The 14,577-nt window shown below is 44.5% G+C and overlaps 1 long non-coding RNA gene across 5 annotated transcripts in view; it reads right to left on the bottom strand.

Moving 5' to 3' along the window:
* Positions 1-14,479, bottom strand: part of LOC108509643 — an 18,356-nt gene extending 3,877 nt beyond the window's left edge. Inside the window, exons 1-4 of one of the 5 annotated variants that reach the window (XR_001878666.1) lie at positions 14,405-14,479; positions 13,687-13,836; positions 4,002-4,118; positions 264-637 (exon numbers count right to left, since the gene is read on the bottom strand). This is a non-coding gene — a long non-coding RNA (uncharacterized LOC108509643). Of the gene's footprint in view, positions 1-263; positions 638-4,001; positions 4,119-13,686; positions 13,837-14,390 lie in introns of all 5 variants that reach the window. The other 4 variants (XR_001878668.1, XR_001878670.1, XR_001878669.1 and 1 more) reach the window with 4 other exon arrangements.
* Between the last annotated feature and the right edge of the window lie 98 nt (positions 14,480-14,577).

Raw genomic sequence — 14,577 nt, 5'->3', positions numbered from 1 at the left:
TTCCCTCCCTGTATCCACTGCTGATTCCCTCAGTTTCACCTCCAAATAGTCATTCTCTGCCATGGATACTCTCTCCTATCTCACCCCCACAACTTTCCCTTCCAGCCCACTCCTGATTACCTCTGTTTTAACACAACATTTTCATTCTCTCTGCTACAGGTTGCCCCAGATTTAACCTCCAAAATTTCCCTACCTCTCCACCTCTGATCACCTTGATGCCTAAATATGTTCAATCTCAACCCTATAAACTATTGCAAGTTTACCCTCAGAACTTGCTCTGGCCTCCCGCAGCTCTCTATTTCTCTTCTCCAGAGCGCAGCTGGACTCTCGGGGACTCATTCCAGCCTGGCTGGTGCCAGGCTCCATGCGCTCCGTCGGGCAGCTCTTCAGGCCAAGGAGCTCCTCTGGGTTTGTGCAGATAACTGGAGCTAAAAAAGGAAAGTTAACCGAGTATTCCAGGCCGGCAGGAATTAAAGGAGATTATGCCGGCCGTAACATTCTGACTGGGAATTTAATGCAGCACCATGAGGCAGACGAGATACTCAGCGCGGTGACGTGCACATGCATCCTTCAGCCACGAGAGGGCAGTGAGACACCGCAGGAGAAATCGCTCAAGAGCTCCCAGGACCTCGCTCCGCTGGGGAACAAATAAGTGGAAGGGTTTGCTCCTGCTCGTGCTGGGAGGAGAAATGAATCCAAAAGCAAGACACTTTTACAGCAGAGATGGGAAAGATTACTAAGATAAACAACACTGCCCTGTGTGTCGCTTGTCATTGCAATCATAATAGATGTATAATATATTGCACGTGTGTTCTGTGTAATATGCACTAAATATGTCAAACACTTATAATAAATATATGTAATACATTATAATAAACTTATACTTCATGTTATTTTTAAAATATTATCAATTCAAGTTATCCTATCACATTTAATGACTGCATTGAAAAGATAATAATTTCCTAACAATTACTAAAGGAAAACATCACTATGCAGGTGGGTACCCACTGGAACAGAAGCCCAGAGGGGTTGTGGGATCTCCATCCTTGGAGATGCTCAAAACTGAAAGGCCCCGGGCAACGGGACAAGGCTGTGACACACTGGTGTGACTGGCTGCTTTGCACAGTGGTTGCACAGCCCTACAGAGCTCCTGGCCCAAGGATGTGACTCTGACTTTTGACCTCTGGTAGCACTGCAGCCACACAATAAACTATAATTAGTTAATAATAAACTGCATGTGCCAAGCAGACTACAGGCTGCTTAAGTCTTCTGACATGCAGGTTTCTCTGACACATCTCGGGTATCTTATGACATGAGTTGCAAAGGAAAAGAGGGAGAAGAGAGACAACTAAAGATCAAGGATCAGATGTTACCTCCTGCCCCTTCAGTTGCTGGTACCAAGTCTGTAACTGTGCATGCCCCACAAATCATAGACACCTTTGTGCCACTGTACTCCATGATCAGTGTAGTCAAATGCAGGTGGTTCCTGCTTGACAACATTTAGAACTCTGTAGTTCCTGCAAATAAAGGTCTTACCCTACTGGCCATACATAGGCAAGTCTCCAGTTAGACTTTGCAAGAGTGTGGAGTACAGAAGGAGACCCCGTGTTAGCAGTACTAACCAAGCAATGAGGTCAGTATAGGATAATGGGGAAAACTGAACTCTGCTACAACTAAATGTCATGTTGATAAATGCAACTTCACCGTTTTTTATAAACAAAATTAAACAATTTGCTTCACAGTAGCTAATGCGCCGTTAATTCAAACCCCACAGAATAACTCACTGGACACAGTTAATAGTCAGCAGACCACATAGGCCAGGCTTTGAAAGCATTTAATATTCACTGAAGTGCTGCTTGTATCCAATTATAACTCACTACTTGCCATCTTAATAATTTAAATCTGTCCACTCTTTAGAGAGAAAAAAATGCACTAATCAAAGACATGAATGCACCTTTTGCTTTTGACAGCATTAAATTAAAACTAAATGGTAGATCTTGAATGAGTTACTCTGCAAGAATAAAGGCATTAATGAGGTAATTTCATTATAGAGGCTCATCCAAGCCTATGTGAAAACAAGGGAAGTAAATGGAGAGGAAAGCCGCTGAGGAAATTAGGGTTCCTTCCACACTAATTAATGTTTTGGGGCATTTAGTACAGGCACCAAATTAACTGCTCCAAAGAACTCCATTAGAAAAAAAAATACATTGTTGCCCTGCCATGTAATTAGAAGACAGTACAAGCAGAACACTTAATGAGTATAAAGCCAGCCTTTAACTTATTCTGCCCAGCTTCTGAAAACATGCCATTGTGGAGGCCTAAGTTTAAGGAAGCACTAGGCGTACAATATAGGATTGTTTAGGTCCTTCTGTTCGGTGAGCTGTAAACAGGTAGCCCTGAATGAGAGACTCTGAGACTCCTGGGAGGCCCGGCTTCCCAGAAAAAAAAAAAAAAAAAGAAAAAAAAGAAGGAAAAAAAAAGGAGGTCTTAAATGCATCCAGAAAGAAGAAAAAAAAGGTGAATAGGCCCGGCAGAGCCAGCACAGTGAATGCTCACCGCTGTCTTAAGCGATTACATGATGTTGTGCCACCCCCTCTCATTGAGTTATCTTTACACTGCTTTTGTCTCCTCTAATTGAAGCTGATGAGGTGCTAATTGGTTGCTTTTTTAAAAAAGCACTACTTAAGCAGTGGCAAACAGAGTAAGACAGCGTGAGTGGAGTTAATGAGGGCTTAGAAAAAAAAAAACAACAAAACCCAACAAATAAAAACCCCACCAAGACCAACCAACCTACCTGAAAAACCCCACACCAAAACAAGTCCCATAAGAATGCGTGCACAAACACATACATGCCTTCGTGTTGGCATAAACGCAGCCGAGAAGGGAAATGACTGAATTTAGTAACTGGCTGTAAGGATTTCAGTTCGGTGAGAGAAGGGGCAATACCAGGAATAAATTAACGCCCAGCACTTCGTCCGGCATCCTTGGCACCTCAGGGTGTGCCAGTGCACACCAGTACCTGGCGGGATGACTTACAGACTCCTGCCATGCCACACGGCTGCGCTGGATGGGCATCGCCAGCAGCCACTGCAGCCTGCGCCCTGCCAAACTAAAGCCCTGCAGATTAGACTAGGCTGGACAGCTTTCCAGTCCGAAGTAATTTAATACCTTTGCTTTTAAACTGAGGCAGAAGCAGGTTAGAAATCCCCCGGAGCCCTGAGCGCTTCCCCACCGCTGCCTGGTATTCACCTTCCCCACCGTAACACGCAGCCTTGATTCCCGGGAAAGCAGGAACAGCTACTCAGGGAGACACTTCTGAATCAGCCTATTGTTAACAAATGGGCTTGTATTAAAAAATAGATCTGTAAAGCGTTACCTTTAAAACTGTTTAAATGCTCGGTCTGTTGGCAATTTTGTGTTTTGAAAATGTTCTTAATATACTCAATTTGGATGTGTAATTAATAGGTTTGACAACATTTTTAATAACAACACGGATATGGAAATATCCTGAATGTTTTGAACCCCAAGAAGAAAAGCGTGGGTTTACTATTTTTTTTTGCTATCTTATTCAAAGTACTGTCATCAGAGTATACAGCGTTAAACCTGCTGCTACTACAGCTGGATCCAGAGCTCCCGGTTTTGCCATACCCAAGTGCAGTTCCTAAAGAAGGTTTTGCGTGACGTCAGATACTCTGCATTTCACATGTATCCCGCAGGTGGGCTGATACTGGCTCCCGCATTGCTAGACCCATTCTGAAGTTCTCCACTACTGAAAGTGTTCTGAGCCCTAAAGGAGAGTACAAAAAGTACCTGCTCTGTTGCTGATGTCACCTCGCAAGACACAGAAATAATTCTGCAAGCTTTCTGGAAGTGATGCTGCAAATACCTAAACACAGTCTCCTGCCGTTTCTGAATTTGTTTATGTATAGTCTAGGCAGACACGTAGACACAGAATGCTTTTTCGGCAGCCGTAAGCCTCTGTTTTCACAAGTAAGAGATACCTTTGGGGCTCCAGGAATAAGCTGCCCAATGATGATATGTTCGTACTCTCCTGTCACGGGCTCAGTACCACCAGACAATTCTCTAAATCCTTCAAAATGCCTCAGCTAAGCAGCTTCCTATTGGACAAAAAGAGGAAAGTGGAGCTCAAACTCCTGCAGTCAGCTCAAAACCACAGTGTACTTATCACTGCAACTCCTATGATCTATTTATGTAGAAGAGGAACAAAGTACCAGGGCTCCCCCTTTTCCCCTTTCTTCTGGTTTTTGGTTGGTTGGTTTTTTTTTTTTTTTTTTTCCCCTTTCTTCTGGTTTTTGGTTGGTTGGTTTTTTTTTTTTTTTGTGGTTGTTGTTGTTGTTATGTTTTCTGTTCTTTTTCTTTTTTTTTGCCTGTGTATAACCTCAGTTAGAAAAACCAGCTAGTTTACAAACAGCCAGTTCCTTGGGTATGTGCTTATGCCTGGTAATTTGTAGCTCTATTCACATTCTAAATGGGATTCTTTTCACTTTAATGCATGGTCACTTGTTTTTGTTTTGGTTGTCATGAAAACGAGGGATTTCTTGCAGGCTGGCAGAAAGAAACCTCCTAGTGAACAAAGTTACAACTAATTCCTCCAAACCTGTTCCCAGGGCCATCCATCTGTGAAATGGGCAACGGAGTTCCTTGCTTTGAGGAGTCCAAAAAGAGGCAAAGCTGAAAAAAACTTGGACCCCTTAAGGCTAATTGAGCAAGTATCTTTTTTTTTTTTTTTCTTTTGCCATTCGTGCATTTGAAAATGTTCCTGTGTTTTCCACGGCAGGATCGTGCCTGCAGAGACCTGTGCTCTTGTCCCTGTGGCCTGCTGTGTTCTCAGGGAATGCTCGCAGGAGGGAGTCCCTCGGGTTTCCTTTGTGTCCCATGTATTAACAGCTTCTGGTTTACCGCAGACCGGTGGGACATGAGTTGTGAAAATGCACGCTGTGCATGCCAAGATGCAATCCTTAAACACTTTCTACCCCCTTTCCACTTCCTGCTCCTGTTTCTTTTTTGCCTTGCCGCTGTTGAGAAAGGTGCTTCCCAGCCCCTCTCCCTTCTAATGACCATGGCCAACTGTGCACTGATTTAAATAGGAATGACCTTCATTTTCTGAAGGTGATGGTGATCCCGTTCTTAAGGAACAGAAGCAGGAGGGCTGGGATCCTTCCTCAGCTCCACTGTTCCTAGTCTTGGTGAGTGATGGCTTCAATGCCTGGTTGCTGCTCCATCAGCTGCAGTTTGGGGGCATATGCAGCACATGAATGCAGCCCTACCACCCTGAGGAGTGCGAAAGGTGGGAACCACTGACCCAGCCCACGGGACAGCAGATCTCATCAGATGCTGCTAATGAGGGGACCAAAGGTGCCTTAAACCACTTGCTCTTATCGACAGGTTTGGATCTGGAAATCCTACCTTCTCCTGCAGAGGTGGAGAGTAGTTTAATGGTTGCAAAGTGCATGGAGTAGATGTCATGTGCCAAAGGCAAAATCACATTTGTAATTAAATTAGTGTTGCACATTGCTAGAGCAGAAGCATCTTTTGGGTCTGCTGGGAGTTGTTCCTGAATGCATTTTCAGGCCATCTCACCTGTGAGCCTGAGTGAGTGGCTCCTACCATCAGTGGACGATAATCTGGAATCTTTGATTCCAGAGGGAATTTGGCAGCTATCCCTGCATGAGAGGTAGCAGATGGCAGTGTATCCTCTGTGGTGCAGCAACTTGTGTGGAAAGTGGGAAGCACCAAAGCCACTCCACCACCACTACTGGCACCAATAATGTCCCCAGAGAAAGCAAGCAGCAGAAGAGAGGCTGGTAAGCAAAACTTCCATGTCTTTCCCTGTCCTCCTTCCTGCTGCTTTGTCTCATAGAGTCTGAAAACGGCTCTTCCTCAATATCAATCACTCCGGAAATGTTAGTTCAGCAAAAATTGACTTGAGGCATTGTTTAATAGGTAAGCCCTTTTAGAAACTTCATGTGAAGAGAAAAGGCACAAGGGGTGTGCTTGGAGCTGGCCAGTCGGCTGACCAGGATCGTGTGGGTACACCTGTGGGTGTGTCTGTTTTCCCAAGAGTTCTACACATTTCTTCCTTGTATTTCAGACTGCTATTCTCAATAAAACTAAATTGAAGGGGACTTTTATCCAACTAGTTATTCCTCTGGGTACCAGAATCACTGGGAACTTCTTCCTGCTCGCACACCAAAACTAAAGCAGAAAGGTGTGCAGTGCCTGTGCTTGCACTGAAAATGATCTGGAAGGTTCTCTGTTCATCGACCGATGCTTTAGGGATCGTTCCCTATATTGTCCTCCCCATTGAGACTGGGACTTGTGTTGCATTAAAGAAACAATTAAGAACCTGGAAACACGTGCAGCTGCTGAGGAAAGGTCTATTGTCAGCAGAGGAATAAATTTACCAGAGAAAGCAAATAAGTAAACGAAGGGAGGGGAGATAAAACAAGTGAGAGAACAGAAGTGTAGCANAGAGGCAAGGCTCAAAGTCTGGGGAAGACATCTGAAGGTGAAAGGGATTTGTCACGTAGCCAGAAGAGAGGCAGCAGTGAAAAAATGGGGCAGTTCAAGCTGTGCTGTGCTGAGGATCACATGAGCAGCTCGCCCAGAGGCTGCACTCAAGAAGCCAAAGTTCAAAGGTAGGGATGCTTCCATGTTTTTCATGGTTCACTTCTGGGTCATTTGATTGAAAAGATCCTAAATTTGACAATTCCTAATGTTCAAAGAGGTTTAGATGTTTTTAAATCCATTCAGCTCATCCCTGCTCGAAATAAACATGAATGGGTCAATTGTTCCTTTTAATAAAATTCAACTAAAAAATAGCCATTCAGTGCCACAGAAGGGCACGTTGTCTCTCACTGAAGAGGAAAGTGAGGATGTTCAATTCTTAAAATGCTTGATAAAATCAGGGAAGAGCTGTCTGAATGTTGTCACTGCAGCCCTAGAGCTGAGTAAAACATAAAAGGAGGTAAGTAGGAGACAGAGAATATCTAAAGCTGTAAGGGACACATATGGATCATTGAGTCTCCCTGCTCCTTAAAGGACTATTACAACTAAACTATATGGCTAACAGTGTCATCCAGATGCTCCTTGAACTCTGACAGGCTTGGAGCTGTGATCACTTCCCTGCAGAGCTTGGTTCAGTGACCCACTAGCCTTCCAGTGAAGAATCTTTTACTAACATCCCATCTGAACTTCCCCTGGTGCAGCTTCATTCCATCTCCTCATGTCCTGTCTCTGGTCACGAGAGAGAGGAGACATCTATGAAAAATGAAACTATCAAAATAGTAATTGCTGCCGTGAGGCTTCCACAGGCCATATTTGGATTATGTCATTTGATTCTCCCAAGCATGTTAAGTTCTCAGCAGTTCATTCAGTGGATTTAGCTACCCAGTTTATGCATCCATTTGAAATCTAGCCTCTTGTACTAAGGGAGCTGTAGAAAGCACGATGCCCTTTATTAACTGATGACCACTCATTACTTCTAAGATTTTAGTCTTGATCCAGGAATAATAAGTAGCAAGTTGTTTCTCCCCAAAAATATTTATCTGTGATGGCATCCATGAATCAGTGTCAGAGAGAGATGTGCCTTGTCTTTATCTCATATTATTGTCATTTGTTTAACCACCCTGCTATTTATCTGGGGAATGGAGCACATATGAACATAATGCTGTCTGCACAGTGAAAAGCATTTACTTCCTTTACTGTGGAATGTCACTTAAGAAAAGTGAAAAAACCAAGGTAGCTGGAATCATTTAAGAAGTCAAGAGCTTGCTGAATACCAACCAAGAGCTGTATGGAAGCTACAAAGCTTCAGCATAACCGGCTGGTGCATTTCCCACCACTTAATTTGTGGAGTGTCTGAATTAATCCCAGGGTTTATTTGTTACCCTCGGTAACATTTTGGCTGGTACATATGCCAGATCAAACGCTGAATAAAACCAGGTTCAGCTAAATCAGGTTAAGCTAAATGCTTTCTCTATATCTAAATTTTCCAGTGGTGTTGGGATTCTGAGACTGCATAAACACACTAGTATGACTTAGAGCAGAAAACTACCAAAATTCCTTTAAAGATCAAGTTCTGTTAAGTCAGGCAGGGTATTTCCATTTGTTCTATACCAAGATAAATTCACCTCAGAGAACGTCCAAGCGAGTTTTGGCACAGCTGGAAGCTTTCCTGGGGCTTGCTCAGCAGGTGTCTGCACTGCAGTAACACACCCCAGGACAACTCCCAGCCTGGAGGGATGCCATGGGATGTGTTCTGCAGCAGAACAGCCTCGCTGTGCTCTTTGAAGCAGGACACTTCACTCTCAAAACTTTGCTGTTAGTCAGACTGGGGAAACCACAGACCCAGCATGATTGTTGGATTTTCCAAGCTCCAGATAAACTTTTTAGTTACTTCAGACTTTTAGTCATTTTTGATTCTTTGCATTGAACTAACCAGAAAAATTCTGCTCTTTGTCCCTCTCTGTACAGCATTTTCACAGGCAGACAAATCACTGCTCCCAACACTACTCAAGTCCTTTAACCGTAGTGGTAAAAACACTTGGGGATTTAAACACTATTTAGATTTCTTTAGGCTGGGAGTGGGAAATATGAAGAATAAAACAGAGCAATGGCTGTCATGGGAAGCAGGTGGGAAGGGAAGGAAAGAAATTGTGGGAGATGATCTGACCTGCCCAGTACCACACCAACACAGCAGCACAGGAGCTCCTCAAAACTCTTGTGGAGAGATGCTGTGGCCTTGTGGCACTTTCTCCAGGTACTCAGCACTTGGAACAAAAGCAAAAGATCCACTAATATGGTGCATAAATTCTCCTTGTCACTGTTTAAAGCCATCACTTATTTAAGGCCATCACTTTTCTTTTTTTCCCTGGCTACCTGTGGGCACAGAAGGTAATTTCCCTTCCTGGGGCTTTGGGGGTTGGTTGGTTTGTTTGCCTGGTTTGTTGTTTTGGGTTGGTGTCTTTGTTTGTTGCTTGGTTTTCAGTTTTGTGACGGGCTTAATTTTCACATTTGATTGGCTGTGTTGTGCTTTCCTTAATCTGATCTCTGCCAATGGAGGAAGCCTGCCTTTCCTGACAGATTGTTCCACATCTCTCCTCATTCCATTTTAATAACACTTTTCCATGAGCAAGAGTACACCTAACACTCATTGCAGACTCCTTTGGTCCAGCTGCTGTCTCAATCTGTCCCACACAGCTGTCAGCTCACCTCCAGCACAGTCTGATTTCATATTCAAAGTCCTACAGGGCATTTTAGAGAGAGCAGACCATTTAAAGTCCCTCAGTGCAAGCACGTAGTCTAACACAAAATCACCTGCTTTTATGCCAAGGCTGCACATAAGAAAAACAGACATAAGGTGGCATCTAAAACAGTCCTAATTTATATATCCACAAGGGACACCTACTTCCAAAAAGCACAGCACCAAGTTAGAGGTGCCTGTATCCCTGAGGCAAGAATGACCCAACTGCTACAGAATATTCTGTGACACCAGTGTCATCTGACTGTCACAAAAAGCAGAGAATGCTTGTTTGTCTTAAAGAAAGCTTTGAAAAATGTCTGGGCAATTCTTTCTCTCACAGACCACAAAGGATAGCTAAGGTACAAGTGAACTGAGAAAGCATTAGATATCTAATGGGTCTTTCCTACTCTTTGTACTCTACAATATTCTGTTCTGCTGCCTTATAGCACAGTAATCCGATTCACAAATGTTCCTTATATCATACAAAAAAAAAAAAAAAAGTAAGATTCCGTTTTTTAAATATTACCATGTTTTAATAAATCCATCTCTGTTTGCTGCAGATGAGCTGCTTGGACATTTTATGCATGTCCACGGTATTTGTGTGTTTGCCCTGTCAAATCTCCCGTGAGATTAGCTCCCAGAGCCTAAAGCCCTAGGAGAGGGTGTGTTACATCCTGAGCTCTTGGAAGCCTCGTATCTTGCTTTTCAGTGTGCTAAATCCACCCGGCCGATTTCATTCTGACATTGTTACACAGGTAGTGACCTCGGGCAGGACTAACTCAGACAGAACCCAACGCCCAGCACAAGGGTGCGTGTGTTAGCACCGGCAGCTTACGCAAACATTGACAGCTTCACACTGGGGAGCCGTGAAAGCCGTGAATGATGACTAAAGTATTTTTGGTTTGTCAGGCGTCATTGTTTTGGACTTCTCATGACCTCACTTAGCAGAACGGTCCCACTGCCTGTAACCTTTGTCTCCAGTATTTTCAGTGATAACTAGCTCTGTAGGCATTTGTTTTCTATCATCAAATCATTAAATGGTAATGCAATTGTTAGTTTCATTTCCCCAGCTCTAATACATTTTGCAGCCAGTAACCATTCCCAGTTCATTAACTGACTGACCTCAGCATTAACACCCCCTCTGCTAGGGTTGCCTTGGAAACAAAGCTTCCTGTGCGTAATCCAAGCTTATCTAGCTCTTTATCCTACATGTGACCCTTAATTACTTGCTAAATTAGAATGGTTTTCTGAAAATCACAAGAGGAGGTTAATATGTTCTTCCAGAGCTGGTCAAGCTAAGATGACACTAAATTCACAGGGAATTCAAATTACATGATCCCTGAAGGCGTCTCTTTCAGAAGGAAGATGAACTTTCCCAATGGGAGGCAGTGTGCCGTGATAATGCTCCTGTCACTCACTTTCCTTGCCCTGCTTGTCCAGCTACAGCTTAATCCAGTATGAACAATGTAGTAAGTAAATATCAGGTTGATTAATTATGGTGCAAGATTCAGTAACCACTTGTCTTCTGTAATTAACATTGTAATTGAAATTAAGTAATACACTTCATACAGAGATTTCTGGATTAGGAGGAGGAACAAGGGAGAATCCTCAAGACTGCAACAGGGAAATTTAAAAAGTAAAAACTGGGGTCAGAATATTAATTGTCTCTTTAAAATTGTGGTACATTTTGAGAAATTCTTTAGTCCAAAAAATAAGGTTTTTTTAAAGGTTGGACTTGATGATCTTGGAGGTCTTTTCCAACCTTAATGATTCTATTATTCTAAAAAGAAAAATTATTACTTCCAGACGTCTTGGATTAGAGATGAAAGGGGGTTGGTTTGTTGAAATATTGCTCAAAATGTCTCAAAACACACCTACCCTTCACCAATTTGATAAATAGAAATCATGAGAAAAGATGATGCTCTGTAGGATACACTTTGGAGAAGGGTCACTTCAGAAACGTGAGCCGGACCCTCACATTCACTGAGGAACCTCATGACTACCATAAGAAATTAGACCAAAAACATTAGAAGGGTGCTGAAAAGACAGAGAGAAATGTTGATCATGGTGCCTGGTGGCCAGAGAGGGGCCTGACACAGATTCCCCAGAGGAAGTCAACAATGATCTTTATCTCTCAGTCTAGTGATGTGTCCTCTACTCTTCCTTTGTGTTGGTAGGCAAGAGGAGAAGAGCAGCAGAAAGAGAATACTTTGCCATCTAAAAGAATGCTAAGCTACTGGATTGTAGCAGCTGTGATTTGTTTCTCTCACCCAACAGGAGAACAAAGGTATTTGAATGAGAGAAGTCTTCTAAAAACACTGATTTTGTTGTACCACTAGACTGACATTGTTAGTTACATGGAATAAAGCTAATCAGTTTGAAAACCAATTCTAGAGATCCCAAACACTTGAGATTTGTCTCTAGCTGCTCCTGAGCTATCTCACCTTTGTCCCTGGTTAGATGCTTACTAGGTCCCTAGGAGTTATCACAGAGGGATGACAGAGATCTTGACAGTAGGCATTGCAACCAACATGGGCTTTAATGAAGACCTTTGGTGCAGCAGGCACTGCTGGGGGGCTTCCTAGAACAGCTACATGGTTACACAGATGTTCACATGTATGGGTCAAACTTCTTGGCATTAATCAAGCCTCCTTGGCGCCAAGGGGCATGAGAGCTAAACAGTCCAAGTGGAAGGTCCACAAAGGGAAGAGCTGAAGAAAACATCATTTGCTGATTTTTAAATCAAATATTTTGAAGTTCGATATCCCTAGACTGTCTGCCCCTTAATCAAAGTATGTTTAAAATATATATTTATACACGTGCAAGTTCGCATGTGCATAAACATATGCACAAACAGTTTGATTACTTCACTTTCTTCTTCAGCTGGGGGGAATGAGTAGCTGAACTGGGATAGTTATTGCAGTGCACAGGAACCATTCAGTACAGGGTGATAATACGAACTAAGTGGAGTTTTCCTTTTTGACAGTACAGTAATTAAGAAAGAAGCATATGGTGATCTGGGAAACCCTGTTCCTTCACTATGGCCTGCCGTCAAGTATTCTGGAGCTTTGCATGCTCTGTGACAATCATGAAACAACCATGAACTATTACATCAGAGGGGCACAGTCAGCCCATCAGCCAGCTGATGAGATATACGGCCAAAATGATGTGTGCAAAAGTTGTTCTGTGCAACTGCGTGATGTTCTATTTTACACACTAATAAGTTGAGACAATGTAATACAACCTCATAAAGTTATGCAGTTTACCATCTGTTCTCTTAAATCGTGCATTGCTTCTATGCTAGTGCCTCTAAGTGGCAGAATTTCAGACCTGCTTCTGTGTGCGGGTAAGAGGGTAAGAGAGGTGTTTGTTTCAAGGTGAGCGCTTTTGGTTTTCTAGACTCTTTCAGCGTGGTTCTGTTGTTTTATTGGCATACATTCCAGGATTACTGCCAAACTTATGAAGTAGACAGGATAGGGCCTCATGCTGCTCTGTTTGGGTCTTTGACGCATACAGCGTTTTATCCTCCTGAATAACTGCAGCACGCTGTATTGCTCCAGGGTTCCAGAATTTTACCTCAGAAACCACTTTCTAGGTCTTTAAAGAACAGAAAAACAGTTGAGTTTTCTGTGTCTAGATAGCTGCCAAAAGGAGACAGAATTACACCCCAATTCCCTTAACATCTCTCACATATGTACTCTAAAAAACCAAAACAGATTAATGAATTAGGGATATTTTAGAATATTGCTGGATGGAACGCACTATGCAAAAAATAACATCAAGTACTTCTTTCTCTATAGAAATAAACATTAACTTATCAAGAGTACTCAATAAACTTATATGCATAAGTTCTTCTAAAATTTATCTCAGATATATTTTGCTTGCATGTCTCACCTGGTCAACATATTTGCTTACTCCTTTGTGTAGCCGAAAAAGAGAATGTACTTTTCACAGTGAATATGTACGGTTTTACTTTCATCCGTGCTGAAGATGTGTGCCATTTTAAAAAAAGAACTTAATCTCTCCTGAATGCCTCTAAGATCATCCTCTTCTTTAGCAGGCTCTGAACCTACTTATTGAGTCTTAAATTGCTCATACTCACAGATTAAGCAAGAGGAAAAGAAGGGATGTCAGAATCAAATGGGTAGGAAAAGGTAGAACAAAACACAAGGCTGTAAAGAAACTGAAAAAAAAAAAATTACTGTTTTCTGCAACGAGGCTGTAAGACAGGGTGCTAAATGAAAATGGAAAGAATGAAAAAGGAAGTTCTAACTGCTGGTTCGGTCATCAGTTTAACCGGGGCACACTCTGCTCAAGTGGCCTCCCCTCGGCTGCAGTGAGACCTGCCCCGCTCTGTGATGCTGCACACTGCGCGCACATCACACAGCTTCTCACCTGCGTGCAGCATCTCTGTTTCTCACCTTTACGAGCCTGACCCTCTCCGGGCACTGTTGGGGTCCCTCCCCACGAGTCACCACCGTCAGCTGGCACGAGGCGTACCTGGGGTTTGCTTTGCTCACGCGAGAAGTGTTGTTTTTCCTGTGGGATTTCCCGACTACTCTGAAAATGGACTGAAAAAGAGCCTGTGTAAGTGGCGTCTTTGCTAAGAAAGTAATACTGAGGGGAAGGAAGAGCTTATTTAACCTTGGGACACTCTGCACACTGCTGATCCCTGCGGGAGGCTGCAGTGCGGGAGGCTGCAGTGCGGGAGGCTGCAGTGCGGGAGGCCGCAGTGCGGGAGGCCGCAGGACGGCGGCAGGCTCGGCGGAGCCGCAGCTGCCCGCGGGGCACGCGCCGGGCCCGCACAGCCCTCACAGCGCGCGGCCCGAGGGGCCGGGACGGGGCCGCCCCCCCGGCAGCTCCCCCGCACCCGGGGCTGCTCGAAACCGCCGGCAGGCCGGCTGCCCCGCCGCCGGGAGGGACAGGGACCGGGACCGGGACCGGGACCGCGACGGGGACCCTGCCGTGCTCTGGGAGCGCGAGCGGGAGGAGCCCAGCCACGGCCCGGCCCTCAGCGACGCCCTCACTCCGCCCCCTCACACCGAACCCCTCTCACTCCGCCCCCTCACACCGCCCCCTCTCACCGAACCCTTCTCACCGAACCCCTCACACCGCCCCCTCTCACCGAACCCCTCTCACCAAACCCCTCACTCCACCTCCTCTCTCCGCCCCCTCACACCGCCCCCTCACAGCCAACTCCGCCGCTCGGCCCCGCCCCTCGGCCCCGCGCGCCGGCCCCGCCCCCTGGGCAGTGGGCTGTGGCGAGGCCCCGCCCCGCCTCGTGCCCGCCCCCGCGCTCGGCCAATCAGGCG

The sequence above is a fragment of the Lepidothrix coronata genome, unplaced genomic scaffold, assembly GCF_001604755.1.
Source record: "Lepidothrix coronata isolate B3197 unplaced genomic scaffold, Lepidothrix_coronata-1.0 Scaffold382, whole genome shotgun sequence".
Lineage (NCBI taxonomy): Eukaryota > Metazoa > Chordata > Aves > Passeriformes > Pipridae > Lepidothrix > Lepidothrix coronata.
This window is presented reverse-complemented; position numbering and strand designations above follow the sequence as displayed.